Source organism: Prionailurus bengalensis, chromosome A1 (assembly GCF_016509475.1).
Source record: "Prionailurus bengalensis isolate Pbe53 chromosome A1, Fcat_Pben_1.1_paternal_pri, whole genome shotgun sequence".
In the NCBI taxonomy this organism is placed as follows: Eukaryota; Metazoa; Chordata; class Mammalia; order Carnivora; family Felidae; genus Prionailurus; species Prionailurus bengalensis.
Genome location: NC_057343.1, coordinates 104,422,501 through 104,445,142, shown reverse-complemented (window position 1 = coordinate 104,445,142; position 22,642 = coordinate 104,422,501). Strand labels below are relative to the sequence as shown.

General features: G+C 38.6%; 1 pseudogene; it reads left to right on the top strand.

Moving 5' to 3' along the window:
* The first annotated feature begins 11,442 nt into the window (after positions 1-11,442).
* LOC122479455 overlaps positions 11,443-22,642 on the top strand; it is an 11,208-nt pseudogene continuing 8 nt past the window's right edge.

Genomic DNA, 22,642 nt, shown 5'->3' with positions numbered 1-22,642 from the left:
ATTCAGATTTTTCAAGGAAAGCCAAATATATTATGTTTTCCCGTTTCTTTTCTCCTTCTCCTCTTCCTCCCCCTCCTCTACCTCCTCCTCCTTCTCCTCCTTCTTCTTGTGAAACTCACTGTATGTTTTCACTGGATGTAGGATTCTGGGTTGATAGTCCTTTTACTTCAGCGCTTCAAAAATGTTGGCTGACTTCTTTTTATCTTCCGTTGCTTCTGGTTAGAAATATTTGGTGGGGGGGTTTGAATTGTTGCTTCCTCATAGGTAACATACTGTTTCTCTCTTGCTGCTTTTACATTTTTTTCTCTTTAATTTTTTAGTTTTGCGAATTTTGACTATGATATATCAGAGGAGGTATTTCTTTGCATTTATCCTATTTACTATTGTTCTTTTTTTTTGTAGATTTATGTCATTTTTCAAATTTGCGAATATTTAAGCCACTAGTTTTTAAAATATATTTTTTTTTTAGTCCCAGCCTCTTCCTTATTTCTTTCTGGGACCTCAGTGACACAAATGATAGATCTTTTATTATTGCCCCACTATTCACGAGGCTCTGTACTTTATTTTATTTTATTAAAAATTTTTTTAAGTTTATTTTTTTTTTTTTTTTTTTTTTTTTTTTTTTTAAATTTTTTTTTTTTCAACGTTTATTTATTTTTGGGACAGAGAGAGACAAGCATGAACGGGGGAGGGGCAGAGAGAGAGGGAGACACAGAATCGGAAACAGGCTCCAGGCTCCGAGCCATCAGCCCAGAGCCCGACGCGGGGCTCGAACTCGCGGACCGCGAGATCGTGACCTGGCTGAAGTCGGACGCTTAACCGACTGCGCCACCCAGGCGCCCCTTAAGTTTATTTTTGAGAGAGAGAGAGACAGAGTGTGAGCCAGCAGGGCAGAGAGAGAGGGAGACACAGAACCAGAAGCAGGCTCCAGGCTCTGAGCTGTTAGCACGGAACCCGACATTGGGCTCGAACCATGAACCCGTGAGGTCATGTCCTGAGCTGAAGTCGGAATCTTAATCGACTGAGCCATCCAGGCGCCCCGAGACTCTGTACTTTATATTTTTAGTCTATTTTCTCTTTATTCAGATTACATAATTTCTATTGATCTGTCTTTATGTTTATTGATTTCTGCCCCCTCTATTTCCATTCTGCTCCTGAGCCCATCCAGGGAGGTTTTCAACTTCAGTTAGTATATTTTTAGTTCTAAAATTTTTATTTGATTCTTAGTCATATCTTCCATTTCTTTGCTGGAGCTTCCTATTTTTCCATTTGTTTCAAGAGTGTAATTTCTTGATGGAGCATTTTTATGATAACGGCTTTAAAATTCTTGTCAGGTAATTCCAGCATTTGGATTATCTCAATATTGGCATCTGATGATTATCGGTTGTCATTTGAGTTGAGGATTTATTGGTTCTTGGTCTGACACATAATTTTGGATTGCGTTCTGGACTTTTAAAGTATTAGGTTATGATACTCTGTGTGCTACTTAAATATTCTATTGTACCAGGCAACAGACCTGTTTAGGTTCAGGAAACGTGACCTACTTTTGTAGGTGGGTCATAGTTCCAACGTCAGTTTAGTTTTTAAACTTTCGCTCGGTGATTTTGCTTACCCTGCTCGTGTGCTGCTGAGGCCGGTTTGAAACTTGAGTGGTATTCCATACCGCAGTTCACTTTTCAAAGCTTTTGCTGTATTGCTGCTAGTCAGTTTCACCCATGGGTTGGTTGGGGGTGTGACTGAGTTTATGCTGAGATAGAAGAATCTGTGTACCCAGCTCACTGTTCTGCTCATTCTGATCTCCCGATTTCCCTAGTCTGACTGGGAGAAGGTGGAGTGCCTCCCCTTGGCTGATCTTTCCTTGTTGCACAGCAAGGACTGTAGACATGGTTCCTGTTTATATTCATGTAGAGCAAGACGGGCTGTTGGATGAGGTAGGGGACAGGGCTTGGCCTCTTCTGTAGGTACTGCATAGTGGGGTTTATGGACAGGATTCTACGCCATAGTATCCACAGCATCCGGGGAGAGGTGGGCAGGAGGAGGGACACTGCAGCCTCTTCTTCATTGGTGCAGTGTGGGGATGTGACAGGCTCTGCTCCACAGACACTGCCAATGCCTGATAAGAAGAGAGACAGGCAGTTTCTTCTGCGGTGTTTGCCTGCAGCAGGGGAGGTTTGGTCCAAAGGGTCTGTCCTAAGAGGTGCCTTCCTCTCCATGCTCTGGCTAGCAAGGGCAGGCTCTCTTTAATTTTTTTTATGTTCATTTATTTTTGAGACAGAAATAGAACATGAGTCTGGGAGGGACAGAGAGAGAGGGAGACAGAGAATCCAAAGCAGGCTCCAGGCTCCGAGCTATCAGCACAGAGCCCGACGTGGGGCTCGAACCCATGAACCACGAGATCATGACCTGAGAAGGGCAGGCTCTCTTTTATTATTTTTTAATATTTATTTTTGAGAGAGAGAGAGAGAGAGAGAGAGCGAGCTCGCATGCACATTCATGTGCATGCATGAGCAAAGGAGGGGCAGAGAGACAGGGGGGTACAGAGGATCCAAAGCGGGCTCGGTGCTGACATCAGAGAGCCCCCTCATGAGCCCCGAGATCATGACCTGAGCCAAAGTCTGCAGCTTTACCGACTGAGCCACCCAGGCAAAGGGCAGCCTCTAATTTTTGCATCGCTTTATTGCTTTGTGTCTCAGGTTGTAGGCTGCTCTAGTGTGAAGGCCAAGAAATAAAGGAGACAAAACCAAAGCAAACCAGTAAACTCACTACCCCATTGTTCCTTAAGTCTGTAGGTCCTTAGCTAGTCTGCCTTGTCTACCTCTCACGGTCTCCTGATAATCGCTGTGTGTATTTTGTTCAGCGTGTTTAGTTGTAGTTAGTGAGATTGGTACGATGCAACGTGTTTACTCCATCTTGTTTAGAAGGCTTGGCTCCTCTCTGGCAGCAATGAGTAGGGTATGAGGTTCTCATCTAATCATCCTCAGATTCTTGATGAATTTTTAATCAATCACCATAAGTATAAGTGACCTGTAATTTCAAACACTCAGGGAAATAAATTCATTGTAAATATGATACTATATGTGCTGTTAATTTAGGAATAGAATTTAAATAATTTCACTTTGCTAAGTTTGCTTCGCATGTTTTTACTTCTTAGTTTTTTAATTTTTTAAAACAATTTTTGTGTTTTTTAAAGAAGTTTGTTTATTTTGAGAGAGAGAGAGAGAGGACACAGGGGAGGAGGGTCAGAGAGAAAGGGAAAGAGAGGATCCCAAGCAGGCTCTGCACTGTCAGCACAGAGCCCAATGTGGGGCTTGAACTCATGAACGTTGAGATCATGACCTGAGCCAAAGTTGGATGCTTAACTAACTGAGCCACCCAGGTGTCCTGCTTCTCAGGTTTTTAATGCCATATTTTGGATACACAGAAAGATACAGGAAGGGTAACTTTTCTCCTCTTTTTTTCCTCTCTTCCTCTCTTCTTTCTTTCTTTCTTTCTTCCTTCCTTCCTTCCTTCCTTCCTTCCTTCCTTCCTTCCTTCCTTCCTTCTTTCCTTCCTTCCTTCTACAAATTACCTCTTTCTCTCTGAGGGACTATCTATCGTGCCTTAGCCTTCATATGTATAGGATGGGCATGGGATTCAACCTTGACCAAATGTGTGCACTCCCTCAGGATTTGAGTCATAGGCAGAGGAACAAAAATGACCGAATAGATCTGAAAGTCACCTCCTGTGGCAGCCACAGGGCCCTGCATATAATTTTGTTTTAGCTGACATGTTCCTGAAAGAACAAGAGTAGAGCCCAGCACAGGGCTTGTGGGCAGGAAGTATGTCTTCGGAAGTGGCTCCAAGCCACAGATGCGGAGGACAGAGAGGCTAAAGCAGGGAAGGAGGGAGAGTTCATTCAGAGATTCATGTTCAAGTTGATCACTGCCGTAGGCAATTGAGATTTAATCTTGCTGGGGACCATATGGGTTACCATGTGAAAAGCAGCTCAAAATTACCCAGTTGGGGGATGGAAGATGGTAATATTTTTTTTTCCGGCAGCTCATGTCCCATTAATTGCCACATGAGTTGCTCTTCCTTCCCATCTCCATGTTTTTGTGCATGTGCATGAGTGGCTCTCACAAGCATACTCTGGGGCAGAGAAGACAGTGTACGGAAGAGCCTGTCACATTATACCTGGGTAATTGTGTTCGGTAGCAATGGCCGAATAGAAAATTGACCCAAGAGGATATGAGGTGGGGCCAAGCGGTCTCCAACACATATTTCCATCAGTGCCCCTTTTCAAAGCCTCACAGGTGCCTTGTTGTCCTTCCTCACCTTAATCCAATGAGCAATTCCCAAATCTATTTATGATGAATTCTCTCTCTTTTTACATGTGTTAGCCAGAACAAATTTCTGTAGATTGCAACCAAAGAACCCTGACACTTCCATTAATCTGTTCTCTTTCACTGCGAGATAGTTTCATCTGTGGTAAAAGTCTGTCTCCTTCGTTGAATCTTGGCATGTCTATCAAAATGCTTGAGCTACGCTTCAAGGACCATATGCGTGTTGTTAAAATAGAATCTTCTGGCCCCAGATGCTGAAGTTTCCCTGTTAGCTTCTGATCCTTCACAGTTAGGCCTAACTTATTTACATAGTATTTAATGACAGGCAGGAATTCGGTTTTGAATCGATGTAAACAGGCAGTAAATTGAAAATACAAGTTAAAGAGATACAGGTGGATGTTATCACATAAATAGCATTTGGTTTTCTGAAATTATAATTATGACACTCCTGAATGATCTCCGATCCCACTGTATTATAATGTGACAGATGTATATGGCTGTGATTTCTCTAGCGATGCTCGCTGTTGCTTCCTTGTCATCTTTAATAACAAAGCAACTGGACAGATTAAATGGAAAAGATTTATTCTCTGTGAATGCCAGAGTCAAAGCATGCTGTCATAGTAACAGGTTAAAGCATTTCCACGAGGAGGTTATTATGCATGATAGGGTGGTACAGCCAGCCATCTCTTTCCATCCCATTGTATCAATGGCGCACTATATGCATTTCTAACTAGGAGTTGATGGAGAGGACTTTTGTGATGACTGGCATCAAAATTTTAAATGCTAATTATAGTGAACACATTAAAAAAATGCCCGTATCATCAGCGTATTGAAGTTGTACAAAGTAAACATATTGGCACACAAACTGTACCCAGATTGAAACACAGAACGTTTACCAGTCCTGCAGAGGCTGCCTCATTTCTCTCTCAAGTCACAATTCCTGGCACTGTGTAACTGCTATCTCGACCGCTGTCACAACAGATTCATTTTGCGTGATTTATTAACATCTTTGGGCATTTTATTTAAAATTTTTTGTCAAGGGAGAGGTTACATCCGTTGAAATAAATCTTAAATGGTATGGTTTAATGAGTTTTGAGAAAGGCACACAGCCATGTAACCAACAGCACTATCAAAGTAAAGAAAATTCCCACAACCCCTGATTTCCGTGTGCCCTTCTCCAGCCCCAGAAGAGAAAGCAATGCTTCTCCTGAAAGCAACCACTATTCTGAAATCTTTTGCTCTAGGTTGCTTGTTCTCGAAATCCACATAAATGCAATAGTGTAGTACCTACTCTAGTATTTGGCTTCTCTTTACTCATTGCAGAGTTTTTGAGATTTATTTATGTTGTATGTATAATCCATTTGGTTTTCCTATTGGCAGTAGCATTCTATGTTATAAATGTAGTACTCCAATATCCCACAACACAAGATTGGATAAAGTATAGTTTTATTTCTTTTTCAATCCTTATAGCTTTCATTTAGGTTTCTTGATTAAATTTTTGGCTAAGGACCTCTAGTACAATGCCACATAGACTTGTTAAAAGTCAGATCCTGGCGGTATTCACAGTATGAAGGGAGAAAGAATTCACTGTTTCACCATTATGTGTAATGGTGGCTGTAGATGTTTTTAGGAAATACATGTCCTCTATTAATTTATGGCAGTTCCTTTATATTTCTAGTTTGATAAAAGGTTTTATCATGTACGGGTGCCAAATTTTGCTAAGAAATTTTCTGTGTATATTGAGGTACTCATGTGATTTCCCTTTTATTCAGTTTATATGGTGAATGACATCAGTTTATACAAATGGTAAATTAATTTTGCATCCCTGGGATAAATCTCACTTGGTCACATTATGTTATTCTTTGTATATATTTCCAGATAGGATTTGCTAATGGTTTGTTGAGGATTTCTGTGTTCATGAGAGACACTGGTCTGTAGTTATTTTTCTTGTAATATCTTCATTGGGTTTAGTGTCAGGGTTAAGTAAACCTCACAAAAACGTTAGGAAATGTTGTGTCCTCCTGTATTTTTTTTCTTTAAATTTTTTTCCCAAGTATGTATAAGAATGGATTTTCCCCCCAAATATTGGACAGAATTCATTAGAGAAATCGCTTGAATTAACTTTTTTCTCCTTAAATATTTGGTAGAATTCACATATGACACTTTCGAACTGGAAATATTTTAAGTAGAAACTCAATTTTTAGCAAATAGATTGCGATTTAAAAATGTTCTTTATTCTCGTGTCACTTTGGTAATTTGTGTACTTTGAGCAGCTGTCCATTTTCTTAGCTGTCAATTTTATTGCTAAAAAGGTCCTTTGTAACATTGGTAGTATATGTAGCGATTAGCCCTGATACTGGTAATTTGAATTTTTGTCCTTTTTCCTGTATCAGTCCTACTAGGTATTTTTCAATTTCTAAAAAATTTTCAAAGTATTAATATTTGGCTTTATTCAGGTTTTCTCTGTGGTCTTTTCCTTGTCATTGATTTCCATTTATTATTTTTGCTGTTTCCTTCATTCTACTTATTTTGAGTTTTTTTACTCTTGTTTTTCTAACAAAGTTAAAAGTTGGACTTTTAAAAAGATTATTAAAATTTTAAATCCCTAGCAAGACTAATCAAGGGAAAAAAAAGGAGAACACGCACATCAGGAATCAGAAAGACGGCATCAGTAGGTATATATACAATAGACAATAGAATGAAAACAATAGGATATTATGGATAATTCTATACCAATAAATTCTACAATTTGGATGAATGGAAAAGTTCCTGGAAAGACATATATTGCAGAAATTAACATAGAAAGAAATAGAAAGTGTGATTAGTGCCGTATTTACTCAAGGAGTTGAATTCTTGATGACGAATTCCCTCCTCTCTCCCTGCAACTAACTGTCCATTCTTGAATTCTTACCCTGAGAATTCTACCAAATATTTTGTTAATTATTTATTTATCTTGAGGTGGTGTGGGGGAGCTGCAGAGAGAGAGGGAGACAGAGAATCCAAAGCAGGCTTCATGCTTTCAGTGCAGAGCCCAATGTGGGGCTTAGACTCATGAGCTGTGAGATCATGACCTGAGCTGAAGTGGGACACTTAACCAGGTGCCCCCTACCAAATATTTTTAAAAGATATAATTACAGCCTATACAAGCTCTTACAGAAAAATAACAATAGAGGAAGGCTTCATCATTCTTTTTGTGGTTTTGTGTTTCTAAGACCAAGGTCACCTAAATACTAAAACTTCTCAAAGACAAAAATAATAAAATAAAATTTCAGACAAAATTTTTGTGAATATAGATACAGAATTCTCTTTAAAAATTTAGCAAATCAAATCTAATAACACGTGGAAAGGTTAATATGTGACCAATGAGTTCATTCCAGGAATGAATGAGCTTGATTTGCCATTTGAATATCAGTCATTATAATTCATCTTATTAACAAAATAAAATAAATTTGTGTAATCTTCCATTGTATGTTAAAAAAAAACACATAACAAAATTTGAAACTGCTTCGTGACCTTTCATCAAGTAACAAAAGGGCAGTGCCTTAATATGGTGAAAGGCATCTGTGGGAAATCTATGGCTAATACCATACTTAATGTTAAAACATTAATCCTTTTCCTTTAAATTTTGAAAAAAAGCAAAAATATCTGTTTTCACTATTTCTATTCAACTTTTGCTAGAAGTCCATACCAATTCAGTAGGGTAGAAAAACAAGATAAAAAAAGTACACATTGGAAAACAAGAAGTAAAACTGTCATTATTTGAGAATGATATGATTGTGGTTCTAGAAGACTCTGTGCTACTTATAAGAAAAATGATTAAACTGAAAAGGGTATTTTGAAAGATCAAGAATATAATATTAACATATAAGTCAATTGCATTTCTATATACTTTCAACAAACCATCTGTAAAGTAAGTTAAAAATTAATACCCTCGGGGCGCCTGGGTGGCGCAGTCGGTTAAGCGTCCGACTTCAGCCAGGTCACGATCTCGCGGTCCGGGAGTTCGAGCCCCGCGTCAGGCTCTGGGCTGATGGCTCAGAGCCTGGAGCCTGTTTCCGATTCTGTGTCTCCCTCTCTCTCTGCCCCTCCCCCGTTCATGCTCTGTCTCTCTCTGTCCCAAAAATAAATAAACGTTGAAAAAAAAAAAAAAATTAATACCCTCATAATTATATTTAAAAACATCAAATCCTAAGTAGTAGATCTAATGAAAGTTATGTTAGATCTCTCCATGGAAAACTATGAAACATAGCTGAGAGAAATTACAGAAGTCCTAAATAAACATATAATATCCTCTTCATGAATTGGTGGAGTCATATTGTTCTCTGTTGTACCTCAACTGATCTATAGATCCAATTTCTATCAAAATCCCAGCAGGCTATTTTGAAGAAATAAATAGGGTGTTTCCAAAATATATACAGAAGTGCAAACAATGTAGATCAGCCCAATCAATCTCAAAAAAGAACTAAGTTGGAGGACTTAACAGTACTTGGCCTGAAGATTGACTATAAATCCCTAGGAAGTAAGACAATGCATCATAAGTATGTTAAGATGAATAGATTAACAGCAGAGATTAGAGAATCCAGAAAATATATGTATGTGATGTATATTCATATTTCCATATGTGTATATAATAAACATACAAATACACATTTCTATATAAATGAGGATAGAATAATAAGGCAACGGAAAAGAAAAGTAAATTAAGAAATAGAACAGTATGACTGTGCAAATGCATGCATAGCCAGTCGGTCTTTGATCAAAATATTAAATTAAATCAATGAAAAATCAGTCTTTTTTTTTGTTTTTTAAGTAGGCTCCGCTCTGGGTGTGGAAACCAACATGGGGCTTAAACTCACAGCTCTGAGTTCAAGACCTGAGCTGGGATCAAGAGTCAGACACTCAACCAAATGAGCCATCCAGGTGCCTCTAAAGCAAAGACTTATTTAAAAAAACAAAAACAAACATAACCAGAATGCCTGGATATCAGTGAGAAAAAGAAACCTTGACCTCTATCTTAAATTTTTATACAAAAGTAATTTATTATGTTGGTTATCTACATGCAAAAAGAATAAAACTGGGCCTTAACACCACAACCAAAAACCTCTGGGACACAGCAAGGACAGTCATAAGAGGAAAGTATATAGCAATCTAGGCCTTCCTAAAGGAGGAAGAAAGATCTCAGATACACAACCTAACCTTACGCCTTAAGAAGCTGGAAAAAGAACAGCAAATAAAACCCCAAATCAGCAGAAGACAGGAAATAATAAAGATTAGAGCAGAAATTAATGCTATTGAAAAACAGTAGAACAGATCAATGAAACCAAAAGCTTGTTCTTTGAAAGAACTAACAAAATTGATAAACCACTAGCCAGTTTGATCAAAAAGCAAAAGGGAAGGACCCAAATAAATAAGATCAAGAATGAAAGAGGAGAGATCACAACCAACACAGCAGAAATAAAAACAATAATAGGGGAATATTATGAGCAATTATATGCCAATAAAAGGGGCAATCTGGAAGAAATGGACAAATTCCTAGAAACATATACACTACCAAAACTGAAACAGGAAGAAACAGATAATTTGAACAGACCCATAACCAGTAAGAAAGTCGAATTAGTAATCAAAAATCTGCCAAAAAACAAGAGTCCAGGGCCAGATGGCTTTCCGGGGGAATTCTACCAAACATTTAAGGAAGAGATAACACCTATTCTCTTGAAGCTGTTCCAAAAAAATAGAAATGGAAGGAAAACTTCCAGACTCTTTTTGTGAAGCCAGCATTACCTTGATTCCAAAACCAGACAGAGACCCCACTAAAAAGGAGAACTATAGACCAATTTTCCTGAGGAACATGGATGCAAAAATTCTCAACAAGGTATCAGCCAATTGAATCTAACAATACATTAAAAAAATTATTCACCACAAGCAAGTGGGATTTATACCTGGGATGCAGGGCTGGTTCAATATCTGCAAAACAATTAACGTGATTCATCACATCAATAAAAGAAAGGACAAGAACCATATGATCCTCTCAATAGATGCAGAGAAGCATTTGACAAAATACAGCATCCTTTCTTGACAAAACCCTCAAGAAAGTAGGGATAGAAGGATCATACCTCGAGATCATAAAAACCATATTTGAACGACCCAATGCTAATGTCATCCTCAATGGGGAAAAGCTGAGAGCTTTCCCCATAAGGTCAGGAACAAGACAGGGATATCTACTCTCACCACTGTTATTCAACATAGTATTGGAAGACTTAGCCTCTGCAATCAGACAACACAAAGAAATAAAAGGCATCCAAATCAGCCAGGAGAAGGTTAAACTTTCACTCTTCACAGATGACACGATACTCTATATGGAAAACCCAAGAAATTCCACCAAAAACCTGCTAGAATTGATTCCTGAATCCAGCAAAGTTGCAGGATATAAAATCAACACACAGAAATCGGTTGCATTCCTATACACCAACAATGAAGTGACAGAAAGAGATACCAAGGAATTGGTCCCATTTACAGTTGCACCAAAAAATAAAATACCTAGGAATAAATCTAACCAAAGAGGTAAAAAATGTATACACTGAAAACTATAGAAAGCTTATGAAAGAAATTGAAGAAGACACAAAAAAAAATGGAAAAAGATTCCATGCTCCTGGATAGGAAGAACAAATAGTGTTAAAATGTCGATACTATAGAAAGCAATCTACATATTCAAAACAATCCCTATCAAAATAACACCAGCATTCTTCACAGAGCTAGAACAAATAATCCTAAAATTTGTATGGAATCAGAAAAGACCCCGAATAGCCAAAGCAGTCTTGAAAAAGAAAACCAAAGCAGGAGGCATTACAATCCCAGACTTCAAGCTGTATTACAAAGCTGTAATCATCAAGACAGTATGGTACTGGCACAAGAACAGACACTCAGATCAATGGAACAGAATAGAGAACCCAGAAATGGACCCACAAACGTACGGCCAACTAATCTTTGACAAAGCAGGAGAGAATATCCAATGGAATAAAGACAGTCTCTTCAGCAAGTGGTGCTGGGGAAACTGGACAGGAACATGCAGAAGAATGAACCTGGACCATTGTCTTACACCATACACAAAAATAAACTCAAAATGGATGAAAGACCTAAATGTAAGAAGGAAGCCAGCAAAATCCTTGAGGAGAAAGCAGGCAAAAATCTCTTTGATCTAGGCCGCAGCAACTTCGTAGTCAACACGTCTCTGGAGGGAAGGGAAACAAAAGCAAAAATGAACTGCTGGGACCTCATCAAAATAAAAAGCTTCTGCACAGCGAAGGAAACAATCAGCAAAACTAAAAGGCAACCAACAGAATAGGAGAAGATATTTGCAAATGACATATCAGATGAAGGGTTAGTATCCAAAATCTATAAAGAACTTATCAAACTCAACATCCAAAAAACAAAAAATGAGATCAAAACCACAATGAGATGCCACCTGACACCTGTCAGAATGGAAAACATGAACAGCTCAGGCAACAACAGATGTTGGCGAGGATGCGGAGAAAGAGGATCTCTTTTGCATTGTTGGTGGGAATGCAAGCTGGTGTAGCCACTCTGGAAAACAGTAGGGAGGTTCCTCAAAAAACTAAAAATAGGAGTACCCTATGACCCAGCAATTGCACTACTAGGTATTTATCCAAGGGATAGAGGTGTGCTATTTTGAAGGGACACATGTACCCCCATGTTTATAGCAGCATTATCAACAATAGCCAAAGTTAGGAAAGAGCCCAAATGTCCATCGATGGATGAATGGATAAAGAAAATGTGGTATATACATATATAAAAAATATATATTTTACACACACACACACACACACACACACACACATATATACACACACACATACACACACACACACAATGGAGTATTACTCGACAGTCAAAAAGAATGAAATCTTGCCATTTCCAACTACATGGATGGAACTGGAAGGTATTACGCTAAGTGAAATTAGTCAGTCAGATAAAGACAAAAATCATATGATTTCGCTTATATGAGGACTTTAAGAGACAAAACAGATGAACATAAGGCAAGGGAAACAAAAATAATAAAAAAACAGGGAGGGGGACAAAACAGAAGACTCATAAATATGGAGAACAAACTGAGGGTTACTGGAGGGGGTGTGGGAGGCGGGATGGGTTAAATGGGTAAGGGGCACTAAGGAATCTACTCCTGAAATCATTGTTGCACTATATACTAACTAATTTGGGCGTAAATTAAAAAAAATAAAAAGTGAAAAAGAAAAACACCTCTCTTTCTGATACAAACAGGCAACTGAGAGGGAGGGAACGAACTTTTACAAATAAATCTTGTAAAATGACAATATTTGAATATACCCTTCTAAAATAAATTTTTTAAATGTTCAATAATCACATGAAAAAATTTTATCAGGAAAATGCAGATAGAAAGTACAATGAGATATTGTTAAACACTCATTTGTTGACTAAAATTGAAAGTACCAGCAATACAAACTTTTGGCAAGGATATGGAGTAAATGCAGTTCTCATGTTGCTAATGAGAGTATAAAATTGTCAAATCATTCTGGAAAATGGTTTGGCAATTTCTAAAAAAAATGAATTATACAGGGGGGAAAAGAATAAAACTGGGCTACTTTCTGACACCATACACAAAAATAAACTCAAAATATATCAAAGACCCAAATACGAGACCTGAAACCATAAAACTCTTAGAAGAAAACATAGGCAGTAACTTCTTTGACATCAGCCTTAGCAACATTTTTATAGATATGTCTCCTCAGGCAAGGGAAACAAAAGCAAAAATAAACTATTGGGACTACAGAAAAAGAAAAAGCTTTTGCTCAGGAAAGGAAACCATCAACAAAATGACAAGGCAACCTATTCAATGGGCGAAGATATTTACAGATGATATATCTGATAAAGGGTTAATATTCAAAATATATAAAGAACTTACACAACTCAACACCAAACAACCAAACAGCCTGATTAAAAAATGAGCAGAGGATCTGAATAGACATTTTTCCAAAAAGATATACAGATGGCCAGCAGACACATAAAAAATACTCAACATCACTAACCATCAGAGAAATGCAAATCAAAACCACAATGAGGTATCACCTTACACTTGTCAGAATAGTTTGAATCAAAAAGACAAAAAATGGCATGTGTTGGCAAGGACGCAGAGAGAAAGGAACCCTCTGCACTGCTGCGAATGCAAATTGATGCAGCCAGTGTGGAAAACAAGTATGGACGTTCCTCAAAAAATTAAAGGTAGAATTACCGTATGATCCAGTAATTTCACTATTGGATATGTACCCAAAGACAATGAAAACACTAACTCACAAAGATAGACGCACCCCTATGTTTATTATAGCATATATACAGTAGCCAAACGATGGAAGCAACCAACCCATGTGTCCATTCATAGATGAATGAATAAAGAAAATGTGGTACATATATACAATGGAATACTACTCAACCACGAAAAAGAATGAAATCTTGCCATTTGCAATGACATGGATGGAGCTAGAAGGTATAATGCTAAGTGAAATAAATCAGAGGAAGACAAATGCTGTATGATTTTAGTTCCATGTGGAATTTAAGAAACAAATTGAATGAACGAAGAAAAAAGACAAAGAAACAGATTCTTAAATACAGACAATGAACTGGTGCTTGCCAGAGGGAAGGTGAGCGGAGGAAGAGTAAAATAGATGAAGGGGATTAATAGTACATTTACCTTGATAACACTGGGCAATGTATTGAATTGTTGAATCGCTATATTGTACACCTGAAACTAATGTAACACTGTATGTTAACTATACTTCAATGAAAAAATAAATAAAATAATTTGTGATGGTTAATTTACTGGAAAGTTAAAACACAGCCATAATGCTTACACTAGAAAAAGAAAATAAGAAAATAAGAGAGAATATCTCTGGGATGTTGGTGGAGTCAAAGATTTCTTGGTTGATGCATAAAAAGGACAAGCTTTCAATGAAATTATTGATAAAGTGGGTTTCATCAAAAGACATCGTGAAATAAATAAATAAACACAGAATATAAAACTAATATAAAAGCCAGAAAGTGGGAAAAATAGTTATAACACATACATTTGAGTTGCCTAAAAAAATACAAGGAACACTGTAAATTCAATAATAGAAGCATGAATGTCTCAGATTTTAAAAATGTGCAAATTGCGTCAATAGACACTTCACAAAAGATGATATATGAACATTCATTAAACACATAATAAGATGTTTATCATCATTTCTCATCAAGGAAAGAAAAAATTCAAACCACAGTGAGATACCATTTCATGTTTATTAGAATAGCAGAAAAATGATATCTATATATCTAACAACATATCTATATCTATATATTTATCTCTGTGTCTATAACTGTATCTATATATAAAAATGCCCAATATTGGTGAACACGTGGAGCTCCTGTAATTCTTCGACATTCTTCTACGGAAGATTAAAGCAGCGCCACGGCTTTGGAATAATATTTGGCAGTTCTTTATAAAGTTAAACATAGGGGCGCCTGGGTGGCTCAGTCGGTTGAATGTCCGACTTCAGCTCGGGTCATGATCTCACGGTCTGCGAGTTCGAGCCCTGCGTCGGGCTCTGTGCTGACAGCTCAGATCCTGGAGCCTGTTTCCGATTCTGTGTCTCTCCCTCTCTGCCCCTTCCCCGCCATGCTCTGTCTCTCTCTGTCTCTCAAAAATAAATAAACTTAAAAAAAAATTTTTTTTTAAAGTTAAACATAAATATCCTATGACCTAGCAGTTTCATTCTTAGGTATTTTTCAAGGGAAATAAAAACATATTCACAGAACGACTTGTAAAAGAATGTTTATAGTGGCCTTGTTCATAATAGGCAAAAACTGGATACAAAATGTGGGTACAACCAAATGTCCTTCAAAAAGAATATGGATAAACAAATTGTGATGTGTTCCCACATGGAAAAGTCTATAGCAATAAAGCTATGGATGTATGCAACAAGGGGTTTGAAGCTTAATGTTTAATCATTATATATGCAAACAAAACTGGACACAAAAAGAATACATGCTATATGATTCTATTTACAGGAACTCCAGAGACAAAACTAATCTATGGTAAAGAAATCAGGGTTGTTGTTGGGGACTGTGGTAGTTATTTGATTGGAAAAGGGTATTAGGAAATTTTTGAGGTGACAAAAATGTGCCGTAGCATTTTTGTGTGTGTGTGTGTGTGTGTGTATATGTGTGGCAGTTATGGGAATGGGCATACATAATTATCAAAATTCAAATGAACGCCTCAACTCTGCATTTTATGATATGTTAATGATTTAAAACATGTCCACCAGTGCTTTGGATTTGATTCTGTCCATTTTTTCTTTTCGTGTTTTTGAGCTTTGTTGATAGGTTTATACACGTTTAGAATTCCTTACCCCTCCTGCCACCAGAATATATTGTCTTTCTTTATACATCGGTGTTTTTTCTTTCTTTTTCTACTTTTGGCAGGCAGTTATTCATGGATCCTCTTGTGCCTGTTGGGCTTGTTTGGAGGCTTGTTTCACTTTGGTCCTTGGTCCTGGGTCATGGCTTTCAATCTAGGGCATAGTCCTGAGTTGTAAGGTGTGACCTTTGAGGATCTCAGCACTATGGCAAATGTGCTTGGTGGCATTCCTGCCCCTGGCTTGGCCAGGACTCGTCTCTCTTTGCACTGCTCCACTTGTGGAATGTCACTGTTTACACACATGGCCCTGTCCTCAGCCAAGAGCTTGAGGCAAACTCTCACACTGACCTTTGGGCCCTCAGGCTTTCTGTTTTTCTCAACTCTGCCTTATAAAGTCAGCCATTTCTGCAGATCCAAACAACCACCTTACTCCTCAACTAGGATGGTCTTGCCCTCCAGCCTGTGCTTGGGGTCTCCCCTTCTGTGCACCCTCCAGCAGTGCTCATCGGCAGAAAACTATGATAAATGTGGAGCCGGTTTTGCGTGCTCTCCTTTTGTCAGCTGGCTGCCTCTTGTCCAGTTCCCGAAAATCATCGCTCAGATACATATAGTCCAGTTTTACAGTTGTTTTCTCAGAAGGGCTCACTGATACCAGTTACTTCATCACGGTTGGAAACGAAAGTCTGTTACTGATATTTAATTTCTTGAATATTTTTTTAAAGTGTATGATGTATTTATTTTGAAAGAGAGAGAGCGAGAGGAAGCATCCGAGCCTGCAGGTGAGCAGGGAAGGGGCAGAGAGAAAGGGAGAGGGAGGGAGAGAATCCCAAGCAGGCTTTGCATTGTCAGTGCAGAGCCCGATGCAGGGGCTTGAGCTCACGAACTGTGAGATCGTGACCTGAGCCCAAACTAGGAGTTGGAGGCTTAATTGACTGAGCCTAGCCAAGTGCCCCCATATTTAATTTTTAAGGTTCATTGATTCTAGAGGAATGCTCTATCAATCTTGGTGGTGTGGAGATATAAGATATTTACATATAACTTGTTTTATGGAGCAGGAGAATAACTAAACAGTCTTCTTTAGGAAAAAAAAGCTGGTGACTACTGTTAGCAGGTAAATTTACTTCACCTCTGATAACGGCGTGACAAAGCTGTGGCTTAAAGTAACTGACTACGCAGTACTATCAGTCTTTAAATCGCAAGCGAAACCTGAAACCAAGAGTGCCAAAAACAGAAGCAAAAACAAAACACAGCGGTGTAATACTGTGTGTGAGAAACAAAGGTTGTATTTGTTCTCACAAAATGAGTAAACATGAGCCAACAATTCATTTTCACAACTACCCTTCAGCAATTGCTGCTCAGAATTCCAAGGTATCCTTTTAATTGATTTCTTCAATTAGAAAAATCATTTGCAAATTTGATCCTCTGACTTTAGACAGAAGTGAGAGACCATATAGGACCTGAAGAAACAGCATTCATGACTCCTACTTCAGGGTGAACCCCGTTTCCAAAAAACTCACTGGAAAACAAACAGGAAGTGCAATCCTGTCTCTCATTTTTAACTCACAGATTTAATTCCACTAACCTACCTGAATTCCTTAAATGTATGAAACTTGCGGATGAAAACCTCAATATACTTCTGTTTTTGTCCATTTTGCTCCTTTCGTTTCCCCAACTTGAAGCATTTCCAAACAAGGTGCAAGAAAATAAACAATACCTTACCTTGTAAAGTTTGGTTTACCTAGGATATCTTGTCAAGGTAGAAGTTTCCTTGGTTAAATTGCCATATAACTGTATACCCGGTTTTTACAATTTTAGTACATGCTAAAATAGGTTAAATTTGAATGCTGGACTCTTAGGCTTACCCCCTTCATTCCCTAATGATAGTGAAGAAACTGCATTGTGTTCCAGTGGTCCTCAATGGGGGTGGAAGACAAGGGTGGGGGTGATGGCTTGAGATAGGTGGGGCTTTGAAGGGTAGGGAGTGGGGGAGATTTTACCCCCCAAGTGACGTTTGACAATATCTGGAGACATTTTTGGTTGTTGCAACTAGGAGGGGGATTCACTGGCATTTGTTGGGTAGAAGCACAGGGTACCCCACTCACACCAAAGAATTATTTGGCTTAAAATGTCAACAGCCTCAGGGTTGAAAATCTCTGCTGTATTCATATGGACTTAGGCTGTATTCACATACCAGCTGTGCCCCTTGTTAACTACATAATCTTGAGAAGAATATTAAAATGAGACTTATGTTTATTTTCAGTGTTGTCGTGAGGAATAGCTTTAAGGAATAGGGATTTAGTGCACCGCTAAGAAGGTAATAGACCTTTAATAATTGGTAGCTATTATTAATGCTACTGTTGCTTTACGTTGTGTTAATTTACATTTACATAAGAGACTCCTTAGTGTTCAGATTAAATTTATTTCACCTTTGAAAAGAGAGAGGGAAATATGTGAGAAAGCCTGTTGGTTTGTGTATAGGGAGTTTTCCACAGCATTTTCCCTTGGAGCATAAAAAGAGACCCAAAGCTTACGCTGACAATATATAGGGCTATATATTGAATATATTTTGGTTTCATATGGACCACAAATCACAGACACCTTTGTGGTGCACACTGAGACCTGACCAGATACATGTTTTGTTTTATAATATTACTGGTCCCACCTTCAAAACCAAGGTAAAATAGTTGGACCAATAACTGGAGCTTACTTGGCTGATGAGAAATAGAGCACTTAAAATAATACCGTTTAGGGACGCCTGGCTGGCTCAGTCAGTCGGACGTCCCACTTCAGCTCAGGTCATGATCTCGCAGTCTGTGAGTTCGAGCCCCGTGTCGGGCTTTGTGCTGACGGCTCAGAGCCTGGAGCCTGCTTCGGATTCTGTGTCTCCCTCTCTCTCTGCCCCTCCCCTGCTGGCACTATCAAAAATAAAAATAAAAATAAAAATAAAATCATTAAAAAATCAAGTCTTATAATTTATAATATGTTGTATATTTTAGAATATATGTTATGTATTTTATAAAAATGTTTTTAAGTTTATTTATTTTGAGAGAGAGAGAATGAGTGAGGAGTGGAGGGGGGAGGAGCAGAGCATGAGGGAGAGAGAGAGAGAGAAAGAGAGAGAGAGAGAATCCCAACTAGGCTCTGCATTGTCACTGCAGAGCCTCATGCAGGCTCAAACTCACAAATCGTGAGATTACGACCTGAGCCAAAATCAAGGGTCGGACACTTAACCAACTGAGCCACCCAGCACCTCTAGAATATGTATTAAATATTTTAAACGTGAGGATACAAATGCTGGTCTGCATGTCATGTTTATTCAGAGAAAATGAGATGAAACTCTATCTCTAAAGACTTCTCATGTATAAAGGACAACTGAAAATCTTGGGGCATATGCCAATGTATAATAAATATTATCATCCTATGTCAGGCTTGGAGCCTGGAGCCTACTTCAGATTCTGTGTATCCCTCTCTCTCTCTGCCCTGTCCTACTCACACTCTGTCTCTGTCTCAAAAATAAGTAAACATTAACAAAATATTATCAAATAGGCTTGCTTTTTTTAAAAAAAAGTTTATTTATTTTAAGAGCGAGCATGGGAGCGAGATTGGGGGAGGGGCAGACAAAGAGGAAGAGAGAGAGAATCCCGAGCAGGCACTGCATCTATAGTGTGGAGCCCACTACTTGAACGCATGAACTGTGAGATCATGACCTGAGCTGAAATCAAGAGTTGGATGCTTAACCAACGGAGCCATCCAGGCACCCCTAGACTTGCTTTTTATTGCAGAGTTTTCTTGTCAAATAAAGTGGGGCATAGGACTTTAAAATAGAGCTTTGATGTCTACGAATTAATGGGCTACCTAAACAGGAGCCTTTCATTCCTTGATCATTGTTTACTGAGTGCTTACTAAGTGCTTGCTCCTGTCCTAGAAGTTGATAGTGAGTATTACTGTAAGTAGAATAATCTAGTGGGAGAGGTAATCATTAATCAAATAATCATATAACATGTATTGTCACACTATAAGAAGTACTCTAAAGAAAAAATAAAGGAGCTTACAACTGAGGTAAGAAAGTACTATTCTGAACAATTCTAGTAATTTCTGAGACATGTTTTGCCCTATTTTCTATTCGTTCATTCATGCGTTCATTCATTGATTCATTCATTCACTTGAGAAAACTTTATTAAATCTGCCCTAGTTACATTCCAGGCACTGTGCTAGTAGCTGGGGGAAAAATTGTAAATAAAATATTCATGGCGCCTTCTTGAAATTTATAATTTAGCTATTCGAGTGACCAAATGTTTTAAAGAAGTGAAATTAGACATTGCCATTTCCCTTGCAAAATCACAAATAAGGGAAAAAAAAAGCAAACCAGAGAAATTATCTGCAAATTAAATTAAACCACCCAGGTATTATTAGTGAAGTCAATTATATCCTGACCTTCGTGACAACACATGTACAAACCTGCCATTTATTGTCACTGTTTGCAGGAAGAAAGGAGGCACTGTTGACATCATTAAGTAATGACCTTGATTATTAAAAAAGGAGAAGATGCAGAAAAGAAAGTCAGAAGACTGTCCTGACTGCAACATGGTTTTCTAGCAGACAGGAGATTGGCTCTGACTGGAAGACTTACCCTTTGTCATCCATTCCTAAAGTTAATTCTATTTGTTTAAATATTCACAAAACATATAATTTCTTATTTTGCCTCTAGTGAATAGCTACTATAGATAGATTTTAAAATAAGAGGTCTCAAATTCAATAATATATTTTTATAAATGATTATTTCAAATTCCATTTATTAAAGCTTAATTACTGTCTCTCTATATAATGAGTCCACTGCGTACCTTATAAACGCTTCCAATAATCACATGAAATTTTAATGAATACACAATAATGGTCTTATTAATTTTAAATTAAATGTACTTGTTCATTTTTGAAAATAAATTTAAAGTGCCACTATAAATAACTCAGGAAAGCGAATTCATTTTTACACAAGATAGACTATTAGTTTGGAAGTTATAGCTGTAAATACTCTGATTTTTCTCAAAGAATAAGAGTAGATAATGTAATTTGAGTGTTTTTTTTTCTTTGTTTGTGTGTGTCCTATGCACATATGGTGATTACAGGATATACATTACATGGATTATTTAGTTTAATTTTTATGAAACAGTAAGGCAGGGCTGGTATTATGTTCAACTTAGAGATATGGAAAAGTGGTTTACAGAGGTTAAGTGGCAAGCTCAGAATCATGTCTTCTAGGAATTAATAGGATTTCAGTCTGACTGTCTAAAATCCCAGGGACTTAAAAATAAGAAAGTCCCATGGACTTAACCACTGTTTTAGTAGAGTAACATTGTTGACCTCATTTCTAATTTCAAATTAAATTTCACTTGGTTAGGGGGCTCTTCAAAGCTGGAAAATTTCTCAGTGAATACATTGTTGAAAAAACTTGGGCTTTGTCAGTGACAATAGGCAAAATGATATCAGGGAAAGCTGAACATCTTTGCCTTAAATGGGGAAAGTGTGCTGGCACAGACCATATTGCCCCACAGGAGAGGGTTGTTAAATAGTAACTGCCACACCACTGAGTATAACTAAAATCAACAAAATCAGGCTTTCTGCTCCTCCCCGTTTGACAGACAGCTGCGTCTTCTGGTGCAGTGCCAGCCACATCTGCAAGTCACAGTGGTGAAGGTCGGAGTAAATGGAGTTGGCCGTATTGGGTACCAGGTCACCGGGGCTGCTTTTAACTCTGGGAAAGTGGAAACTGTCACCAGCAATGACCCCTTCATTGACCTCAGCTACATTGTCTACTTGTTCCAGTATGATTCCACCCGTGTCAAATTCCACCGCCCAGTCAAGGCCGAGAATGGGAAACTTGTCCTCAGTGGACAAGTGGAGCCCATCTCCACCTTCCAGGAGTGAGATCCCACCAGCAACAAATGGGGTGATGCTGGTGCTGAGTGTGTTGTGAAGTCCACTGGAGGCTTCCCCACTATGGAGAAGGCTGGGACTCACCTGGAGGTTGAGGCTAAGAGGGTCATCATCTTTGCCCCTTCTGCTGATGCCCTCATGTTTGTGAAGGGCGTGACCCACGAGAAGTAAGACAACTCCCTCAAGATGGTCGGCAATGCCTCCTGCGCCACCAGCTGCTTGGCTTCTCTGGCCAAGGTCATCTATGACAACTTTGGCATCTTAGAGGGACTCATGACAATAGTCCATACCATTACTGCCACCCAGAAAACCATGGACAACCCCTCTGGGAAGCTGTGGCATGATGGCCAAGGGTCTGCTCAGAACATCGTCCCTGCTGATACTGGTGCCAATAAGTCTATAAGCAAGGTCATCCCTGAGCTGAATGGGAAGCTTATTGGCATGGCCTTCTGTGTCCCCACCACCAACGTGTCAGTCACGGATCTGCTCTGCTGGAGAAAGCTGTCAAATGCAATGACATGAAGAAGCTGGTGAAGCTGAAATCAGAAGGTGCCTTCAAAGGCATCCTGGGTACACTGAGGGCCAGGTTGTCTCCTGCAACTTTAACAGCGACATCCATTCTTCCACCTTTGATGCTGAGGCTGCCATTGCCCTCAGTGACCACCTGTAAAGCTCATTTCCTGGTATGATAATGAATTTGACCATAGCAACTGGGTGGTGGACCTCATGGTCCACATGATCTCCAAAGAGTAAGAGCCCCCTGGACCACATGTCCCAGTGAGAGCAAGAGGAAGAGAGAGGCCCTCAGCTGTTGGGGAGACCTTGCCTCATTTCATCTCACAACACACTGAGAATCTCCTGACCTCTACCCAGTTTCCATCCCAGATCCCCTGAAGAAGGTGAGGGTTTGGGGAAACCTACCTTGTCATGTACCACCAATAAAGGATAC